We start from the raw sequence: 22,636 nt of genomic DNA on the forward strand, positions 1-22,636 counted from the left end.
TAGCTTGCCTATTTGGCAGCTTGAAGTACAGGTTAAAGAAAGCCTAACTCATTTAATGGTTACTGGTTGGATATAAAAGAAAAAAAGGGGGCAATTCCTCCTTGTTAGAGTAGTGCGCTCAAACACCCAATAGAGTGTCATGCTTCATCATTGGGCGTTGCTACTCATGGGGGTGGCGCTGCTACCCTTACAGGCCACGCGAAAGGTATCTTTATCGTAGATCTTTTCAGAAGAACGCCGCAGTGGTGAGTGTGGGTGTGTGGGGAGTAGTGTGCGTGATTTAGAAAAAAATGTTGGTACCCTAAAAAGTTTTATTCATTTGTCCTTGTGATACGGCTAAATACTGGAACCAAGAGTGATACTCTTGACCTGGTTGTCAGAGTTGGGATTATTTTCCTTCTGCGTATCTCAGTGCAAGTGGTTATAATAAAAAGTGGTTATATCAGGTCAACATGTTTCAAGCCTCTTGTGGTCCCTAATGGATCCACCACGTCTTCAACAAGGCCGACTCCACCATCGCACCTCAACTCCGGAACATCATCAACTCCTCCTTCAACACCGCCACCTTCCCGGAGAGCTGGAAGCATGCCGAGCTCAGCGCCCTACTGAAGAAACCAACAGCGGACCCCACCGACCTCAAAAACTTCCGCCCCATCTCACTCCTCCCTTTTCCTGCTAAAGTCATCGAGAAGATCGTCAACAGACAGCTGGCCGCCTTCCTCGAGACGAACGGATCCCTCGACCCCTCGCAGTCCGGTTTCAGAGCCAACCACAGCACCGAGACCGCCCTGATCGCAGCCACCGACGACATCCGAGCCCTGCTCGACAACGGGGAAACAGCGGCACTCATCCTCCTGGACCTCTCTGCAGCGTTCAACACTGTCTGCCACCGCACCCTAGTTCAACGACTCAGCAACATCGGCATCCAAGAGAAGGCACTGGAGTGGATCATCTCCTTCCTCGCCGGAAGGACACAGAGAGTTCGCCACCCCCCGTTTCGATCCGAGGCCACCGAAGTCATCTGCGGCGTACCACAAGGATCATCACTCAGCCCCACCCTCTTCAACGTCTACATGAGACCTCTTGCAGCCATCGCACGCCAACACAACCTCAACATCATCTCCTACGCCGCCGACACCCAGCTGATCCTCTCCCTCACCAGGAACCCCGACACCGCCAGAACCAGCCTACACAAAGGGATGAAAGACGTCGCCGAGTGGATGAAGACCAGCCGCCTGAAACTGAACTCAGACAAGACGGAAGTCCTCATCCTGGGACCATCGCCCTCCGCCTGGGATGACTCTTGGTGGCCCCCCGCCCTGGGCACCACTCCCAAACCAACAGACCACGCACGCAACCTGGGCTTCATCCTGGACTCCTCCCTCTCGATGACCAGACAAGTCAATGCCGTCTCCTCATCCTGCTTTCACACCCTACGCATGCTCCGCAAGATCTTCCGATGGATCCCGACCGAAACCAGGAAGACGGTCACCCAGGCACTCGTCACCAGCTGACTGGACTACGGAAACACCCTCTACGCCGGAACCACAGCCAAGCTACAGAGAAGACTCCAATGCATCCAGAACGCCGCTGCCCGACTCATCCTGGACATCCCCCGTCGCTGCCACATCTCCGGCCACCTGAGGGACCTGCACTGGCTCCCCTTCAACAAGAGGATCACGTTCAGGCTCCTCACCCACGCACACAAGTCTTTCCACGACCTGGGCCCCAAGTACCTCAACGACCGCCTGACCTTCTACACTCCCACCCGCCAGCTACGATCGACCAACCACGCCCTCGCCGCCGTTCCACGCATCCGAAGAGCCACCGCCGGAGGCAGATCCTTCTCCTACCTGGCGGGCAAAACATGGAACTCCCTCCCCATCCACCTTCGACTGACCCAGGACCATCTCGCCTTCAGGAGACAACTCAAGACCTGGCTGTTTGAGCAGTAGTGGACCCTTCCCCTCAAGCGCCTTGAGACCCTTCTGGGTGAGTAACGCGCTATACAAATGTTATGATTGATTGATTGAATGGTGTTTCTTCAGGACTGTGCAATTAATAAAAGAAGAAAGCATGTCAACATTACTAACCGAGATTTCTGAATATAGCTCATGACATTAGACATGCATGAGCCTTCTTTTCGACTCTACGCATGCAACTGCTCGTGCTAAAACTAACCTATTTTTTTTGCACCCTATACAGACAGTTTTTCCCCTACTTCCAACATGGTGCCCGAAATTTCCACTCGCACTAGACACGCAACGTTCCATCCCCCCACGTCACTCAGCAATGAGGAGCCTACACGGGGGAAGACCCCCACCTGTTTAAAACCAATGCCGCCTACCGTCTTTACACTGGCGAGTGAAGGTATCTAGTCTGTCTCATGCAGAGGTCATTGTGAGTATTTTCAACCTGCTGTCGGCATCATGCAAGTTTTTACTCCTTTCTTTGGAATGCTAGAGGCAAACATTTCTTTCGGATTATGTCAACTCTAGATTAACCTCTCGAGCCGCGTCCCACGCCAATGAGGCCTCCCTAAACTACTTTTGTGGTAGGGAATATGTTTGTGTGTTGTGTGTTTGTTTTGTATGTATCACCGACTCACTACCTTGAAGTCATGATTGCGATTAGACGAATAGTCTTTTACTTTACAAACAGATCACGGCTAGTACGCCATGCTCCGACAGGCACGTCCACACCTCGTGTGTTTGCGTATGTCTGTTTCACTCACTGCCGTTACTTTCCGGCTATGCACAGAAGAGCAGTTTGTTATTCACCTTAAAACCTGCATGACACTCTTATGGGTGTGTGAGGGCACTTCTCTAACAAGGAGAAATTCCCCCCTTTTTAGTTCGAACCTATAGCGGCAGCGCACGCGCTGCTCGCTTTGCGAGGCATACAGTATTCAGTATGGAGTGGAAGCTCGGTGAAAGCGCCGCCCACTCTCTGCCCCTCTTTTTCATTGGCTTAGTTCCTAAATGCTTTCTTCCAGTTAGTTTTAGGCTTGTTAGTCCCTCCTTACGACGGGCATGTCGTCATTTGTATAATTCCATGGCTACTGATCACTTTACTTCAAGTGTTGCACAGTATGTTTTTTTTTTACTGGGAGCGCTATTTTCTTCCCGTGCCTCCCCCTTCTGCAGTCCCTGCCTTCTCGGGCCCCCCCTCCACTCCCTTTGATCGTGCCTTCTCGCCTGCACTCCAGTTTGCAATGCAATATGTCTGAAATGCATGGTCAGACTGTTATGTGGGATTGCATCCGATTGTCACATTTTTTTCAGAGGAAGCATATATCGGCCATCCATATGTTCCATTATTTCGAGATTTTTTTAGAAAGTTCAGAAGCTGGTACCATAGAATTTGCTCAAACTGGTCTGTGCTCTTTATCAACATGGCAGGTTAGCCGCTGTTTGCTTTAATAATCCAGCTAAATACAAAGAGGGGGCCAGTTCAGAGCTGCCTATCCAGGGATCACTTTCCGATCCCAGATCTACACTCGCAAATACATTTACAATAATACACCATAACATCAAAACAAGGGGATGGATGGAATGCTTATATTAATTTTGTCACTGTCTGTGCTCGGGTCGCATCTCAGTCCATAGGTTTTTGTCCACCATGCAACCTCAGTTTGAACCCACCCTCATGGAAATCAGTCTTGACCCAGCTACAATGGGCCAGTCCAGCCCAAACTGCCAGCCCAGGTCCTCCCTGAAACACATGTTACCCAGGAACAGTTCATTAGTCGGGTATAGCTTGATTCCATTGGCACAGTGGGCACGGGACCCACAACTCAGGCATAGCTGTCAAGTATCCCAGGTTTATGCATGACTAGTTCAGTCTGTTTTTTTTAGGTTGAGCCTAACAGCAGCGTGCATGACCTGTTCGCTGTGCGAGGTATGTAGCAGTCGAGTATGCTGTGGAAGCCTTACCTTCTCTCCGCCAATATTTTTGATTGGTTGGTGTCATTGTCCTTGGTAAATGCTGGTTCCCGATTGAGAATGAGGCTCGTTAGTCCCTCCTTGTTACCACCCTGTCGCTATTTATTACCTCCCATGAGGACTAGATCTTTTACTTGTGGCGTTACACCGTCTCCTTCATAAGTCGGCAAGCACAATTTTTTTTTATTTGCAGCGTGGTCTGCTTTCACTTTAGCGGCCACACTTGTTTAATTAATTCATTTGCCTCGTGGGCCGAAAGGGAGCATTTCTACTCACTAATCTAACAAGCATTTGCAACGTAATAGGTCTTCAATTAACACAAGTTTCAGCTATTGACATTGTAAATAACAATGCCTTTTATTTTTGTTTGCGTTTTTAGAACATAAATAAAAGGCATTGTCATTTACAATGCCAATAGCTTAAAGTCGCATAAATGTGAGAACTATTGTATTGCAAATGCTTGTTTCCTTTTATTTCGAACCAGTAACCTTTAAATGAGTTAGGCTTTCTTTAACCTGTACTTCAAGCGGCCAATTCGGCAAGCTAATTTTCTAGGAACAGTTACCCTCCAGTGATTGATACGTTGACCTTGGTAGTACGAGTACTGTGCCTCTCTCCATTAGCTCCCAGTCCCCCTTCTCTTGTGTTTTTGAGGCTGTAAAACATCACCACAGGAGAGAACACCAAATCCGTCCGTTTGCTGCTGACAAATAAATTGCCATCCTTTTTTCGGGTGTTGCTGCAATTTAATAGGAAATAAAGTATTTTTGAGCAGTCAACAGCGTTGTGCCGTCTTCGTGGGATACACTAAAGGAGTGCAGCTGATCCATCTGGAAATAGAGGAGTTAGGTTGTGATATATATATATATGTGATCAAGTCCTCTGTGATGGACAAAATGCGTCATGACTACTACGATCTGTTTTGAGCAACCATAAAATAGCCAGCAGAACGAAATACTGTGGTCCGCGCTCCTTCTTTTGCAAGGATTGGCGACACCGTGTACTGGCCGCAATTAATTGTATTTGGACAGCTGATAAGATGCGTTTCGCCTGTCCAGCAAACAAGCCTGCTGGACAGGTGAAACGCGTCTTATCAGCTGTCCAAATAAAATTAATTGTGGCCAGTACACGGCGTTGTCAATCCTTGCTTTGCTGTGAGGGGGAATCGTAATATTTTATGGACTGTGCTTTGGTGGTCCAACTACCACGATGCACCCACTGTTCAGGTAGTGCGGCGGCAGTACCGAAGCGTGGCATGTAGCCCTCCTTAGGACAATGATGCATTTGTTTGTATAAACGCATACTAACACTACTTACACATGTGTAGTACAGTGACCAGAATGTAGTGAAGAAGCAGAGGAAGCGCAAAATCTAAAAATATAAATCCGACCAGAAGTCGGATGACATAGTTCAATGAGCCGACGACCATGGCATGATTAGAAATAGCTACACGAACAAAAAGGGTATTCTGCACAACGCAAGCAATTTTGAAATATTGGTGAGTGGTGCTTTCTTTTTACCTTCTCCCGCTCGTCACCAAATTTATTTAGTGAAGAGGCAGACAGCAGTGGATCTAATAAGTAGATTTATTACAGAAAAACAAGACATCTGAAACAGCCACCAACAGGAGCAGACAGCAAGGCAACCGTCTTCTCCAGCACCATGTACAAACTCTGCAAGGTTCCCCTCATGACAGCCATACATTCTAACATTACATACTTAGATTCTAGTAGAATTACATACTAACATTCTATGATGACTTACATTGGAATACTACACAGAGCACATGTGTTTACAGCAATGAGCTCATGGTTTCTTCACGAGTCTTGAGAACTGTAGGGGTAAGTATTTCGCTACCCACTCCCTATATTGTATAACCGCAAACGAACACTACTTCCACAGGTATGCTACAGCACCCAGAGCACATCACTTTACTGCAATGAGCTCACAATTTAGGCTCACGGTTTAATCCCCGAGTCTTCACACCAGTAGGGGTGAGTAGTTCGCTTCCCACTTCTGGTATAGTATAAATGCACGGTACTGGTCAGTAGTACTCTTCCCACTCCCTGTAGGGTATAAACACCTACTAACACTACTTACACACTTATACTACAGCCGCTAGTATCCTACAGCACCCAGAGCCCATCCTTTTACAGCAATCACCTTGGTTTTATATATATGGTATATACCGGCAAGAACATTGAGATCAGGGGAACAGGCCCTGGTCACGGTCCCCAGAACCAAAAGAGCTCGCTGGGGAGGCAGGAGTTTCTCCCTCGGGGCAGCCGAGGCCTGGAACAAACTTCCTCTTAAGCTTAGACAATCCCAGGACCTGATGGCGTTTAGGAGAGAGCTCAAAACCTGGCTCTTTACCCACTAAGCCCATCTACTCATACCAGCATTAGCAGTCAGCGCCAGGACACCTCCGGGTAACAGAGCGCTCAACAAATGTGAAAATAAATAAATAAATAAATTTTATCCTCAAGTCTTCACACCGGTAGGGGTAACTATTTTGCTTCCCGCTTCCGGTATACTATCAACACACAGTAGCGGTCAGTAGTTCGCTTCCCACTCCCTGTATGGTATAAACGCCTACTAACACTACTTGCACACGTATGCTACAAACTTCAGACCACCTCACTTTACAGCAATGACCTCACAGTTTAGACTCTCGGTTTCATACCCGAGTGTACCACCATATCATATCAGCACCATGTCACTCTGAGCAACACCGCACTTTCAGACCGGTAACAGTGATTACTTCGCTTCTCACTCCCCCACAAAGCTTACAGTGCTCCTACCCTCCTTTCCTACTTTTTTCGCCGTTTTTTCCCCTTACTCGCTTCAACGGAATCACAAAATGGCGGCCAACCCTTCCTAGTTGCAACACCATCACAGCCAAAAAGCAGCAAGCTCCTGCTGGTAACGCCTCAGCCAATCAGATGGAAGAATTCCCAAATTTCGATATCTGTAAATTTCGATATTTCTCAAAAACTACTGAACGGATTTGCACCAAGTAAACAAAAGCTTGCTTTCTAGACCAAGACCCTTCTCCCTGCCAAATTTGGAGTAATTCCGTTAAATCGTTAGACCTGTAGCCTTGTCTAAAGTTTCCTATGGAAATTAACATGGAGAAAACACGTTTCGGGACCCCCTTTTTTGTCTGCCCTCCCTTGACGAATCACCCCCAAACTTTCAACATAGGAGCTGATATACACAAAGAATTTGTTTTGAAAATTTCTCGAAGATTCGTCAATCGGCGCCAAAATTATTGGGAATAAAATGTTGCCATTTTCCTATGGTAACTAGGTCCTAACTATAACTACCTACTGGCGACTGCCAGTAGCTAATATATATAAGTTACCGCATGCCCTCCTGCACTTCCTTTCGGCGAGAAGAGAGCAACAAACTCCAGTTGGTACTGGGCAAAATGTCTTTATTTGCTCACAGGTTTCAAAGTCTGAAGTGTTTCGGTCAACAAGTGACCTTGATCACATACGGAAACGCTGTACGGCTTCTCTTTTGTTACACACCCCCTGTGTGACATCGTCAACACCGTAGAATAAATACTATATCCTTAACTTATGTCAGTGCTAGTCTGTGTTTGGAGCACTGCTAATTACATTTTTGTTTTTTTCTCTTTCAAGTATTATATTATTTTTGTTTTATACTTTTTTGCGACAACATTGTTATTTACGATAAAACTCAAAATAGAATTTTAGAGTCATTAGATATATATCACTTAATATATATAAATATAAATATTTAAATACATTTATATAAAAATATTCCAACTTGCCCTCTCTCAAAACCAAAACATCCTCCAGCACGCTTGGACTCGCTTTGTATAAGGACTTTATTGTGGCTACCGGTTGACACGTTTCGGCAGCATCCGCTATATATATATTGCCAACTGGTGGTCACTACTGGGCAGTTATAGTAAGGATAGTGTTTCCATTGGGAATGCATTTTTTGTACTGCTAATAACTCTGGTGCCGTATGACGAATTCCACAAAACTTTCCAAAAAAGTGCAAATTTTTCGACCAGTTTGCACATGGAAAGTTTCGGAGTGATCCATCAAGCTGGGGGTGAGAAAAAAGAGGGGTCCCAAAATGTGTTTTTTCCTTTCATTTTTCCACATGAACTATAGACACTGCTACAGCCTAAACTGCTGAACACATTTACACCAAATTTGGCAGTAAGCTTGATGTTGGTCCAGAAAGGGTGCTTTCTTTGTTTTGTTGTAAATCTGTTCAGTACTTTTTGACAAACTGATGCTCAGAAACGTTGTTTATCTAGAATGCTGAGCCTCCGTAGATCCCAGCAGATCTAAAGCTGAGGTCTGGTTAGCTGCCACCGCCTCAACCAGGAAGTGTTGGCAGCCATTTAAGGATTAGGGATTCAGTGCGTCCCAAAAAAGAGATTTAAAAAGACATAAGGTGTCAGCAATACCTTGAACCGCTAGGCCTGGGACTAGGAACATGCTAGTCCCAGAAGAACACTGCCTGGAGGCAACAGCTTTTTGGAGTGAATTTATGGCAAAATCAAAAACAAAACAAGCATGGTCTCCTGCGCTTCTTTATTAAACTCCGCCTTGGGGGAGTGGAGCACTTAGCCCCCTTTCTTAGGCCATTTTCGGCAATGGGAACCTATTCTCTAGGGCCCAACATCCCATTTAGAGGAGGGGGGCACATGATAACCCTCCCTGGGATGATTTCATCCTTAGATACCCCATCCCAGGGGGTCCAAAGTATTTTTCAAGTGGAGGAGGACAAGAGCCCCCCCCCTCTCTGAGCCATTGCTGACCCCAGGGACCCCATCCCCAGGGCTGCCATCTTTTTGAGGCGGAGGGTGGTATGCAGCTCCCATCCTAGGGCTGCTTTTGGTCTCAGGGAGGGGGGTCCTATGGCCTCGCCTCCCCCTTTAAAATGTACACATCCATGGGGGGATGGGGTCCCCAGGGCCATAATTGGGCTGGGGTGGGCGGCCGTGCAGCCCCCTTCCTTTTAAAAAAAGGCCCTCGATGATGGGGTGCCCAGGGTCAAGCCCTGTGGTGAACCTCCCCACCGCAAACAGCCATAGGCAATGTGAGGTGTGGGGTTGGCTTCCTTTGAGGAGGTTGACCACAAGGCCTGGTCACAGGCAGTGCTCACCGTGGAGTTGGCTGCATGCTGGGTTTTGGCCGCAGAGCTTGGCCATAGGCCAGGACCTGCAGCCAACACTCCCACCGTGCACAACTGAAGGCCCTGCGCAATGTGGGGTTGGATGCCTTTATGGGGGTTGGCTGCACAGCCTTGCCTACCCCCCCCTGCACACCTCCTGTTAGAAAAGTAAGATGTAACCCTTTAAAGTGTGGTTCCTTGAATTCCTTTGTCATGAAGTCTCTGGAGTGGAATAGAGTGGTGTACAGTGCCAAAGGCCGAAGATAGGCCAAGTAAGATAATGGCAGCTACTACATTACAGTCAATAATTGTTTAGATATATTGTCATGTTGCAATGAGTGCTATCTCAGTGCCACAAGTAGATCAGAATTCATTTTGGTTGATTGCACCAAGTTATTATCCTCAATAAATGCTGATATTTGTTTGGCTGCAAATCTTCCAATTAGTTGGCTAAAAATTATAAACTTGTTATTGGCCAGTAGTTGTTAGGGTCAGTGGTATTGGAGTGTGATCATTTTAATATAGTTTTGGTATGTATCCTTTTGAGCTCAATTGAGGCAGTTCCACTCACTAAGGCATGGTTGATTATGGCCCATGCCAATATAAGCGGGAAACATCCTTTACGACAAAACTTTTACAACGCGGTACCATTACCACGCAGGTTTTACAACGCAAGTCGTTACAACGACTTGCGCTGGAGGGCTCTGTAGGATAGGGAATAGTTTAATTTACTATCCAACACCTTCCCTACTATCCACGGGGACTGGAGTTGGACTAGTAATTTAAACTATTCCACTATCCAGCGCCCCCCAACGCAAGTCGTTGTAACGACTTGCGTTGTAAAACCTGCGTGGTAACAGTACACGTTGTAAAAGCACGCGTTGTACCGTCATACATCCATATAAGCACATACTCTTTAAAGAGCATATGCATGATGGTATGAGATGGGCATGGATTCACTGGTGAACCTGATAAGCTACAGCTTTTGTTGTTTACAAAACGTCTTCCAGTTTAAGAGGATTAAAGAAGAGTCGTTTTAGGCTGTGGTGTGGTTAGGTTGAAGCTTGAGTCTCCTTTTCCTTCTAAAGGTAATTTTCGAGGTAATTTCTTTTATTGCTGTAATTGTTTGCCAGATAAACAGATAGATCCTGGGAATGAGTCACTTTTGTGATAGTGCAATATGGGATCTGGAGTTCATTTATAATGTTATGGAGTTCCTGTGTTGGGCATGAGCCTTCTGATATGCAGGGTGAGTAGCATTATTTTAACACTTTCTTCACAGTTAGCTTGTGGAATTGGGAGTGGGTATGGAGAGCTCTATTTGCATTTCTACTCTAGGTTTTCTTCCAGAGTTATTTAAGGATTTCATGTGATTTTACACCAGAGGGTCAAACAGCCATATCCCCTGGAAATGTATATGCTGAGATTGATGTAAGTGGTAGAAGATGGTCAAAAATAGTTGTTGGAAGACGTTCAAATGGTTCTGGCTTGCTGGTGTTACAGCAGTGGACAGAACTGAGTTGAAGGACGATATCAAGTTCCTCCAGTGGTTATATGTTGATTAAGGAGTGATTTTTTTGGGGGGGGGGTGGCAGGGTAACACCGTGGAATGGAATTTCATGTTGGTAGGTCCTAGTGATGGGAAATGACTCAGTTACTGCGGCCATGCTGAATGGGGCAAATATTGCAGTGTTACCCTCCAAATAGTAAAGGCATTTTGTTGACTGGGAGCCTAATTGCACATAGATTACATTCACAAAAAGTGGTCACAAAGTGCACTCTGACTTTTTTCGAATTCAGTTTGATTTTGTGAATCGAAGTTTGAACAGCAGATCGCCATACCTCTGATTGCCTTCCAAAATTGAGAGCTTTTTTTGTTTTTAAAGCAGCCTGGGTTCCTTTAAACAGTCAGAGTCCCTTATAGGAGCCTGTGCTGCTTTAAAAAGAAAATAGCAAAAAACACACAAATGCCTAGACCACTCTTTTTTAAAAAGAACAAAAACAATTAATGAAGGTCAAGAATACTCTTTATTGAATTCTGACCTGGTAGTTATATTTTATACCTTTGACTTCTTTTTTTCCTTTCAAAGTTTGTTTTACTTATATATTCATTAGCAAAGATAGGACAAACTGTGCATATATTTACAATACTATACAAACCAATTCATAAACAAAACATGTCACAAAAACTTTGAAAGTAAAAAAAGAAGTCAAAGGTATAAAATATAACTACCAGGTCAGAATTCAATAAAGAGTATTCTTGACCTTCATTAATTGTTTTTGTTCTTTTAAAAAAAAGAGTGGTCTAGGCATTTGTGTGTTTTTTGCAATTATAAATGGTCCAGCCTTGTCCACGTCCAATAAGGATCTAACTCATTTGCATTAAAAAGAAAATAAGCTCTCCATTTTGGAAAACTTCAGAGAGCAGGGAGTGAGCCGCTTGGCCTCTCTCTACTCCCCTTAAAGCTGCCACATCGATTCTTAAAAAGAAAGGGGTCCAAAGTGGACATCTTCTCCTTTGTGAATCGATTACCACCCCAACTTGGGATTCGGTAACAGATTTATGCTCACAAGCTATTAACAGATTTATGGTTGCAAACCATTGATACATCCCTTTCAGGATAGCAATTTGGAAGGAATGCCCTTAACACACCACTACCAAATTGCGATTTGGTATGGGTTTCTAAATCATTTTGCGATTTAGGAAAATGTTTCCAAATCTCATAATGAAGTTAGTACATCAGAAAAAAAGTGATTTTACAATCACAAATCCTGCAATTCAGTGTTTGCAACCGCTAATTCCCGTTGTACATCAGGGTCTGGATTTTCTGCGTAGACATGTGTTTGTTGTAACAAAGTGAATCCAGAGATAGTGCCAACCTCTTGGTGCCCCATTTTAGGCATTTTTCAGAAAGGAGTCAGTTTAATTAACGGGTCAACCGCATAATGGCTCATTCAGGGCCTGCATGAAATTGAGGGATAAAACCCAAATATGATAACAACTTTACCTTATTATATGACTCTGTGCGGTATATTCTCAAGAATGTGTGACAATTACTGCAAAATTAGCTTAATGCAACTTCTCATATCGCAGTCTATCGCGGGAAAATAACGCTGTGTTAACTAAGTATTCACAACACGGAGGTAACATGCGATAGGCCCACAACAGCGCAAATGTCCGTGATAAAGTCAACACAACGCAGCAGAAATGCGAAATACAAACGCTAAAAAAGATGTGATAAGGCCAATCATGATACAAAAAGCAGCAAAAACCAGTGACAAGCCTGCAAATCCCACGCGTCATGCGGGAAAATGCACTATAAAAGCTACAAAATGAACACACCAATAACAATTCGAAGTGCGTAGCACCATGGATGCACCCGGACCGAGTGCAGAGGCCAACGCGAACCCCACAATCATATGGGTTCTGCTCCTCGTCAGACTGGCGCTGCAATGTCTGACGGGCTCCCGAAACCGGGGCTCTTTAACGGAGATCTTCTGTTCCGGCCATATGGTGCATGCGTGTGAGAGGGCGGGGAAGTGTGGTCGTGGCGTGAAAAGGTGATGTTAAAAAAGGTTGGTCAATCCACAAACTAATTTTATTCACGTGGTAGACCCCCTTGATTAAAATGTGGGAGGGGAGGTAGATGCCCTTGAACTATCTGGGCATGTTAACTGCTACCCTCTGCTTAGGTCGACATGTTTCTTGCCGTAATAGCAATTCCTCAGGACCTCAATCAAAATAGTACCACACAGTAAAAAAAGATTAATAAAAATGTGATATGGTATACAACCTTCTTTGGTCGCGGATACCGGGGCGCAGGCCGATTGGTCCTGCTGGAGTTTTGCGACCCCAGAGAAATCCCTAAGGTACCTCGCAGTCTGCTCCCGTGGGACCGGCTGTCAAGGTATGGTACCTTCGGCGGCGCACGGTCCTGGCCGTTGAACCTACCCCACGAGCAGCGTCCGATCAAGGCGCAGAGCAGCTGGTCTTGTGGAGTGCCTTGTGTGTGTGGGTGAGGAGCTTGAAGGATATCCTCTTTTTTACGGGGAGCCAGTGTGGGTTTCTCAGGTGGGGGGTGATGTGGCCGTGGTATGGTACGTCGAGGATCAGTCATGCCGAGGCATTTTGGATGTGTTGTAGTCGTTTGATGAGCTTGGTCGGGGCCCCAGTGTAGAGGGTGTTTCCCTAGTCGAGTCTGCTGCTGATGAGGGCCTGGGTGACTGTCTTTCTTGTATCTGTCGGGATCCATCTGTAGATCTTGCGGAGCATGCGGAGGGTGTTAAAGCAGGAGGAGGAGACGGCATTTACTTGCTTGGTCATTGAGAGCGTTGAGTTGAGAATGATTCCCAGGTTGTGTGCTTGGTCGGTGGCTGTCAGGGCTGCCCCCAGTGCCGTCAGCCACCAGGAGTTGCCCGAGGCTGCCCCCCTGCCTCATGGGAACAGTCCAGCCCGAACTGCCACGCCATGTCTTCCATGGACCGGAAGCAAGCATCCTGGGACCGGTTTCTGACTAATCAGCCATGATCAGCCAGGCTAGCTTGAATCCAGTGGCAAAGTGAGCAAGGGACCCACATCTGGGCATACCCGTCAACTTAGGGCAAACAAAGCAAAACCAAAGGGGATGATGGACGGAGTGTTGAACAATGCAAGCACTCACCCCCAGTCAAATGATCTGGGTTTAATCCATCATCATTCTTTAGCTCACTCCGCCACCCCAGTTCAGACTTTGCCATATGCAAATCAGTCTGACCCTGTGCCTCATGGGAACAGTCCAGCCCGAACTGCCAAGCCATGTCTTCCCTGGACCGGAAACAAGCATCCTGGGACCGGTTTCAGGCTAATCAGCCATCATCAGCCAGGCTAGCTTGAATCCAGTGGTAAAGTGAGCAATGGACCCATGTCTGGGCATACCCTGCCAACTTAGGGCGAACAAAGCAAAACCAAAGGGGATGATGGACGGAGTGTTGAATAATGCAAGCACTCACCCCCAGTCAAATGATCTGGGTTTAATCCACCATCATTCTTTAGCTCACTCCGCCACCCCAGTTCGTACATGGCCATATGAAAATCAATCTGGCCCTGTGCCTCATAGGAACAGTCCAACCCGAACTGCCAAGCCATGTCTTCCCTGGACCGGAAACAAGTATCCTGGGACCGATTTCTGGCTAATCAGCCATCATCAGCCAGGCTATCTTGAATCCAGTGGCAAAGTGAGCAAGGGACCCACGTCTGGGCATACCCTGCCAACTAAGGGTGAACAAAGCAAAACCAAAGGGGATGAATGTATGACATTGTTCTGCATTCTGTCCATCAACTGTTATTTTTGCATTGGTCACCCTGAGTGGGACAGGTATGCTCAGACGTGAGTCCCGTGCTCTCCATGCCACTGGAATCAAGCTATCCTGGCTGATGAGGGCTGAAAGCCCAAAACCGATCCTAGGATGCTTGTTTCCAGTCGAGGGAGGACCTGGCTGGTAGTTCGAGCTGGACTGTTCCCATGGGGCACAGGGTCAAGACTGATTTGCAAGTGGCTGGGTTCAAACTGGAATGGCATGGTGAGCAAAATAAACGATGGGTTTAAGCCCAGATCTCTGCACTAGGGTGAATGTATGACATTGTTCTGCATTCTGTACATAAACTGTTGTTTTTGCATTGGTCACCCCGAGTGGGACGGGTATACTCAGACGTGAGTCTCGTGCTCTCCATGCCACTGGAATCAAGCTATCCGGGCTGATGAGGGCTGAAAGCCTGAAACCGGTTCTAGGATGCTTGTTTCCAGTCCAGGGAGGACCTGGCTTGGCAGTTCGGGCTGGACTGTTTCCATGGGGCACAGGGTCAAGACTCATTCGCATATGGCTGGGTACAAACTGGAATGTCATGGTGAGCAAAGAAAACAATAGATTTAGGCCCCGATTTCTGTACTGGGGTCAATGTATGACATTGTTCTGCATTCTGTTCATCAACTGTTGTTTTTGCATTGGTGACCCTGAGTGGGACAGGTATGCTCAGACGTGAGTCCTGTGCTCTCCATGCCACTGGAATCAAGTTATCCTGGCTGATGAGGGCTGAAAGCCTGAAACCAGTCGTAGGATGCTTGTTTCCAGTCCAGGGAGGACCTGGCTTGGCAGTTCGGGTTGGACTGTTCCCATGGGGGACAGGGTCAAGACTGATTTGCATATGATTTATTAGCGAGGTGGTTGTGCGTACAGGGATTTTGGCGCTTATAGGTTAGATTTGCACTAAATCAGTGAATGTTTACGAATTTGATTAACGGTGCTATAAGGTGTGGAGAACCACTAAACTCCACGGGCAAGAGAACAACTCTTAAAACACAATTTCTACTCCTAAGCACACGTTTTATAGTAAAACAAGGTTTCCCTGCTAGTAATACACGTATATCTTAATTTGTTGACACAATAGACAGTATTCCTTATGGATTTTCTTTTTCACGTTTTATTCAGATCTTTTTCAGCAACAGACAGCAACAGCCAACGCATTTCGTCGCAACAGGGTGTGATCCCGCGACTTTCTCAAGGCCATTAAATCCTGAAAGTAATTCTGTAAGTGCGGTGATACTTCCGAGCCACACAGGGGTTCTGATGATTGTCGTGATCGCTAAGTATGTGTAATTCCTTTGAAATTCCAATCCAAGGTATCCACCAATTATTTCTTTATTCTTAAATCGTCAAGCAGAGTGCTGCTAGTATTTCCAAAACTCCCGGCATGTCCCGTGTGCGGTATGTTAAGATCACAACCTGTTGCGAGGAAACGCGTTGGCTGTTGCTGGCTGTTGCTGAAAAAGATCTAAGTAAAACGTGAAAAAGAAAATCCATAAGGAATTTAGGGCCCGATGTAGGTCACCAAATACCGGTCGGTAACGGCCGAATTCGGCCGTTACCGACCGGTATTTGGTGATTGAGATGTAGGAGGCAATATTTTGCACAATCTGTAAATTTACTGAATCGGTAAATTTACCGATTCTGTAAAATACCGATCGGTAATTTTACCGATTCTGTAAATTCCAGATGTAGGTAGCACTGTTTACAGTGCTACAGGCCTTCAGAATTCGGTATTTTACCACCCAATCCTATTGGGTGATAAAATACCGAATACAGGTGTACATGCACATCTCTGCATGTACACCTGTGCCATGTGACAGACAGACATGCCCTTAGGGCATGTCTGTCTGCCACATGGCACATAAGCCTGTAATTGGGGTGCTAGAGGGTGTCAAAGTGACACCCCCTGCACCGATTCGGTATTCCACATTGATTCCTATGGGCTTCAAGGCCCATAGGAATCAATGGGGGATACCGATTCGGTATTTACAGAATCGGTAAATACCGAATCTTACAGATTCGGTATTTACCGAATCAGAATTACCTACATTTCCCCCCCTCTAATTTACCACTTCTTAAATACCGAATCGGTATGATTCGATATTTTAGAAGTGGTAAATTAGATTTACCTACATCTGACCCATTGTCTATTGTGTCAACAAATTAAGATATATGTGTATTACTAGCAGAGAAACCTTGTTTTACTATAAAACGTTTGCTTAGGAGTAGAAATTCTGATTTGCATATGGCTGGGTTCAAACTGGAATGGCATGGTGAGCAAAAAAACGATGGATTTAGGCCCAGATCCCTGTACTGGGGTGAATGTATGACATTGTTCTGCATTTTGTCCATCAACTGTTGTTTTTGCGTAACCTCTCCACAGCACGGCCCTCTTTGACGCACACCGGTGTAGGCAGGTGAGCATTAAGGCCTGATGCGCAGGGGCGGGCAAGACTGGTTTGGGGACTAGTGGCCCGGGGTACAGCAGGCGCACAGGATCGCAGGCAACACCGCTCACTGTGACTGCGTCGGCCTTGTGGTGGGGTGAGAGGTGCCATTCTGGCAGAAATGTTGAGCATTCCGGAAGAGGACCATGCCCAGAGTTACGGGCCTTTTATTCACACCCCTACGCTGGCCTGGCATACGCCGGACCAGCACACTCTGCTCACGCTTATGGGGGGCACGTAACAAGCTACATTTCCACGAGCTTCCCTACTGGCTGAGGTGACATGGCTGCGTCCACTGCCCACTACACTACACACACCAGCGGTGTCTGTCGACATGGATATGTGGGTGGTCTGCATACTGCAGTCTGGCCATCAGATCCATGCCACACTTGGCATTGTGTATATTATCATTCATCGGTCACTTGCCTCCTTCACACATGCCTGGTCCCCAGCTCTTCCCACAATCTGCTATTGTGTGGCTGAGGTGCCATGCCGTTGATAGCTTATGTGCATGTATAGCCCAGGTTCCCACAGCAAGTTGTGCTGTCATGTCAGGTGGGTGGGTGGGCATGTTGTTTGGCATGTTGTATGTGAGTTTATAACGTCTGCATTCCCAGTGTTGTGAGTTGCATGATTGTGGAGTTGAGGTGTGTAGTCTGTTCATTTGGTTCTTACCAACGAGCAGTGCCTTTCCGTAGGTGCCATCCTGGTAGCGCTTGTTGATGATGGACTCTCGGAAGATGTAGGAATCATGAACACTGCCTGGGTGGTTGGCGTCGACATTGGTAGAGATTCCTTGGTTGTCCACTATTGCCTGCTCATTGATGGAATATGTGTGCTTTCAGTTGCGGTTATTGTGTGCAGTGTTGCCAAGAGGCACAAGTAGGACATGTGTGCAGTCAATTGCCTCCTCACACATGCGGGAAGACAGCTGTGGCATAGACGCCTTGCCTGATCTCCAGCTGTTCCTGAGCAGTGTGGGGGAAGTGTAGATAGTGCGGTACCAAGCTGATGATGTCATCCACGACCGTTGTGAGGAACTTCGATTGGTCTGGCTGTGAGACTCCTCTGACTCAGGCGGTTGTTGGTTGGAGGGTACCAGAGGCCAACACGTGCATAACAGCCAGAAGCTTTGTTTGAGGTGGGATGTTGGTTGTCCGCTGTGTTGGTACTGTCAGCCTGTGGGCAATTGTGGTCAGGATGCGGAGGATGGTTGTCCCTTTGAGCCTGTAGTGGGCAATGACATTATCTGGTATTGGGTCTGTGAAGTTGGTGTGTTTTCTGAAGGTCTCTGTCTTTGTCTGCGCTGTCTCAGTGTTTTTCCGGGGGGGGCAGTGGGGGTCTGGGGCGTGGGAGGGTCCTGGGGGTGGTGACGGTGGGTGTTGTAGCCCTCTTGGGTTTCTGACCTGCATGCACAGTGGCTTCATGGCCAGCCGCGGCCGGTAGTGGGAGTACCGGCCGAGCGGTGATGTGGGGAGGGGAAGGGGCAGGGTGGGGGGTAGTAATGTATGGATTACGGACTTTAAAAGGTAAGTAAACATAAAATAAATAAAACGAATTTTGTTGCACACACTGCATCACCAAATGCGATGCAGTGTGTGCAACGAAATTTGTTTTATTTATTTTTATGTTTACTTATCTGTTAAAGTCCGTAATCCATACATTGCTACCCCCCACCCTGCCCCTCCCCATGTCACCGCCCCGCCGGTACTCCCACTATCGGCTGAAAAAGGTGCCGATTCCCGCTACCTCTGGATTCTATATGACCTCGTGAGTAAAAAGGACGTTGTGTAGGCTGCATACCATTGTTTTACTTTTCATCTCTCATTACCAACACTTCATTCGAAAGATTTCTCAGAATGATTTGTCAGGGAAAAAGCCTCGGCTCCAGGGCAATTTCTCATTAGACTGCTGCGCGGACCTTTTAAACAACAAGAAATGGTTTTCTAATTACGTTACTCAAATCTTTAGATGGCTTGTACACATTCCATTTGGAGAGTGACTGCCGCTGCCGCACCACAGACCGCCAGCCTTATCAAGCTAAGTATTTGCTTTCAGTTGATAAATAATTCTGAACATAATAATGTTCATCCCAAATGGCATGACTCTGCTCTTAAATATACGTTTCAGACATAAACCCCGAGCGACTGGATTACTGGAGTGTCTCTGATGCTGCCAAGTAATTGGGACATGAAAGTGTGCATGTCTAACTTGGCTGCCATCACTGAAAATGGACTACTTTACACAGCCATAAACAGAAAGAAAATCAATGGGTCTGCTTCAGCGCAACAGCTGGACGTCTGCTGCTCGCGCCCTTATCGCCAAATGTTTTTTAGTAATTGTAGACATTTTCATTTGTTAAGTATTTGAGCGCAAGTTTTCAAGCTTGCCAGTGGCCTGCATACGAAGATTACTTAACTCAAGAAAAAAATCCTTCGTCTCTGCGCCAGTCATACGCCACGTAAGGGACACGCCAGGCCTTACACGTAAACGACTTAAACTTTGCGAGGTTCACGTGTCCCCGGAGATGATCTCATTTCATTGCTTCAAAAGAGCTTTACTCTGCACAGCCCGTAGCTGCGAATTTACACTTCAAAAAGCAGACAGCTTTCCCCTCATCTTATTCACTTAATGGGTGAGAATGCGCAATTAGTTCCGTTTGACGAGGAAAACCTTGAGCCAAATGAAAAGTGTTCATTTGTCAGCGAAGACTTACAGCCTGAGACATGATTATATGGCTAATCCAATAATGGGTTTTGATGCTGAACATTTATTTATATACAGCATGTGCAGTTATCTGTTGATAATCAGGCGCCACAATTTGCTCTGTATTTGTGTGGTGTGAAACAGCAATGTCTTCGAGGCTTATTACAAGGCATTCTAAAGCACTCCGCTTGCGCGTGCACACCCCCACATCAGCCAAATCCTTTCTGATTAGGCTGTCTCCGAGTTTGAAGCCAGAGTCTTTCACGTTCAGACGCATACAATGATGAAATAACGTCATCTCAGGAGTGGCAGCAAATGAAGCGCTCTGCTTTTGTTTTCTTGACATTTTTAGGTTTGGTCTATAGATATCTTTAGCTTCCTCGCAAGCTTCAAGTTAAAAAAAAACCATTAATATATGTACATGCAAAAACGGTAGTAAGAAGCTGGATTAATATTTGTGGTGGCGATTGCCTACTTCAAATAGTTATCACAGCCTGTGTCAGGGTGAACGCGCCAAATCACTAAATAGATCAACCCCATGATAGATATGGCACAGAGGTGACAGGCGTCACTTAGTGCACTGTATAAAGTATTTCTGTAGTACCAAAACAGTAATAAAGCAAAAAGGCCAAACAATAAAAATTCTCAACCAAATTAGAAAGAAATAGAATAAAATATGAACAAAATTACACCAAATCAGGGGAACTGGAGAAATCATTTTTTAACGTTGTAATTCAAAATAGTGGCAAAAGCACCAATAAAGTCAAAGACAACTTTATTTGGTTATCACAACCATAAAGTAGACAATAAGATTTATAACAATCGAGGAATAAAAGCGTCATAATATCAGTAACACTTTTAAATATTTACAATTTCTATAAAATTCCCAGAACTGTTCAAACCCCAAGCATTTATTCGTTCTCCGCTTTCAGTAAGAGGTTGTCTACTAGGGTCATAAATTTTACCCCACGACAAATTAAAATATTTGAAGAGCCACCCATCCAACTTGTTACTGCCTGTCCGCAGGTGCGAATCTGTAAGTCATTAAAAGATGCTTTTAGCAGCTTCCCTCTTTCGACTTTTAAGGAGTCGCAAACGCACACCAGGTGGCATATGGATTCTTTACGATAGCCACACAGACAGCAATTTTCAACTTGCTGCTTGCTTTTCCAGGTAGGGACCAAGGGGCATATTACCAAGGCCCTTATCGCCGCTTTAGCTGGAATTTTTCCCGCTAAAGCGGTGATAATTTTATCGCCCTATTACCTAGCTGTCGCTAACACCAGTTAGCGACAGCTAGTAGGAGATAGCGATCATCTTGGGGTCCACTTTGCATGTCAGCAATATTTATCGCTAATGACATGCAAAGTGGGCGTGCCAAGATGTTAGTGACTGGAAACAGTCGCTAACATCTCTATCTCCTATTACCTACTTTTGGAAATAATCGCGCTAAGCGCGATTATCTCCAAAAGCTAACGCCTGCCCAGAGCAGTTCTTAGCCAGACCCTCCAGCTTATCGCGATTTCGCGATTTGCAAAATAATCGCGAAATCGGCAGCTGAGCCCGATTACCGCGATTTTTACCTTTCTGGCCGCGAAAAAGGGCTCCGACTGGCATAAAAAAAAAGTATTACATCTTATTGGCTGTACGCGCACACGTCACTACGTGGCGCCGTACAGCTGTAAATACCTGCCTGCTGCTTACTGCGGCCGGCATTAGGGATTACAGAAAAGAAATGAAACGAACAGTCTTGACAGTGGGCCCTGTCTGTGGGGGCCCTGCGCAGTGACACGATTGTAAGAGGCTGCATTCTCAGACTTCTTCCCACTTCCCTTGCTGTCCCTTCGCTCTAGCCCCCTCCTTCCGTCTCCAGTTCCTATTTGTCCAAGGCAGGAGGGGTGCAGGGGAGGGGATAGAGACATGGAGGGTTTCTGTATGCATGACCTTTATCTCTAATCTGCTCAATTAGCTGCCGTTTTTACTTTGCTCTCTCCGTGTCTTATAAACACTAGTAGTTCTGTTAAAGCAAAGGGCTGGTGTTTGTGCTTGAAATAATTACCTGCATCGAGTTGTAGCTGAAGGTTACATGAGGATTTCGAGGGGTAGCTCTGCTGTCCGATTCCTGTTGTTGAGCGACATTAATCCAAGGGATAGGCCTGCTGTTTGACACCTCGCTGAGACCAGTTTTAAACAAGAAATATTAATTGGGAAATTACTAACCACAGCGACTGCCTTCTATGGAGTTACCAAGAGCTGTGTACCATGAGTATGCATGCCAGCAAACCTGGTTCAGGCAGGAGACACCCATTTTTTAAGCCCCAAATTATTTTTTTAACTGTCTGCTGCCTAAAATTTCCTTTGCCTGGATGTACCAAAAGGAGGAAAATAAAGCCCCCTTTTTTTATTCACTATCAAAATTTCCCTCTTTCTATTTCAAAATATTGGCATGTGTGTGTGAGAGCCAGCTATACAGGCCCTCCAGCTTATCGCAGACTGCTCCAGCCGGTGACTGCTGGAAGATGGAGGAAGGAGCGTCTGAAGGGGGGGACGGAGAGAGAGAAGAGAAAGAAAGACAGCAGGGAGGGAGGAAGAGACAGGGAGAGGGAGAGAGAGAGAGGGAGGAGGGGAGAAGAGAGAGAATAGAAACTAGAGGAAGGAACATCTGAATGGGGAACGGAGAGAGAGAGCAGAGAAAGAAAGAGAGACAGGGAGGGAGGAAGAGAGACGGAGAGGGAGGAAGAGAGATGGAGAGGGAGAGAGAGAGAGAGAGAGAGAGGGAGGAGGGAGGAAGAGAGACGGAGAGGAGTTGGAGGAATAACCGAGAGAATAGAAACTAGAGGAAGGAACACCCGAAGGGGGGACGGAGAGAGAGGAGGAGAGAAGCTAGAGGAGTACAGAGAGAATGGAAACTAGAGGAAGGAACATCTGAAGGAGGGGAACGGAGAGAGAGAGAAGAGCAAGAAAGAGAGGGAGGGAGGAAGAGAGACACGGAGAGGGAGAGAGAGAGAGAGAGGGAGGAGGGAGGAAGAGAGA

The sequence above is a fragment of the Lissotriton helveticus genome, chromosome 1_1 (assembly GCF_964261635.1).
Source record: "Lissotriton helveticus chromosome 1_1, aLisHel1.1, whole genome shotgun sequence".
Classification (NCBI taxonomy): domain Eukaryota; kingdom Metazoa; phylum Chordata; class Amphibia; order Caudata; family Salamandridae; genus Lissotriton; species Lissotriton helveticus.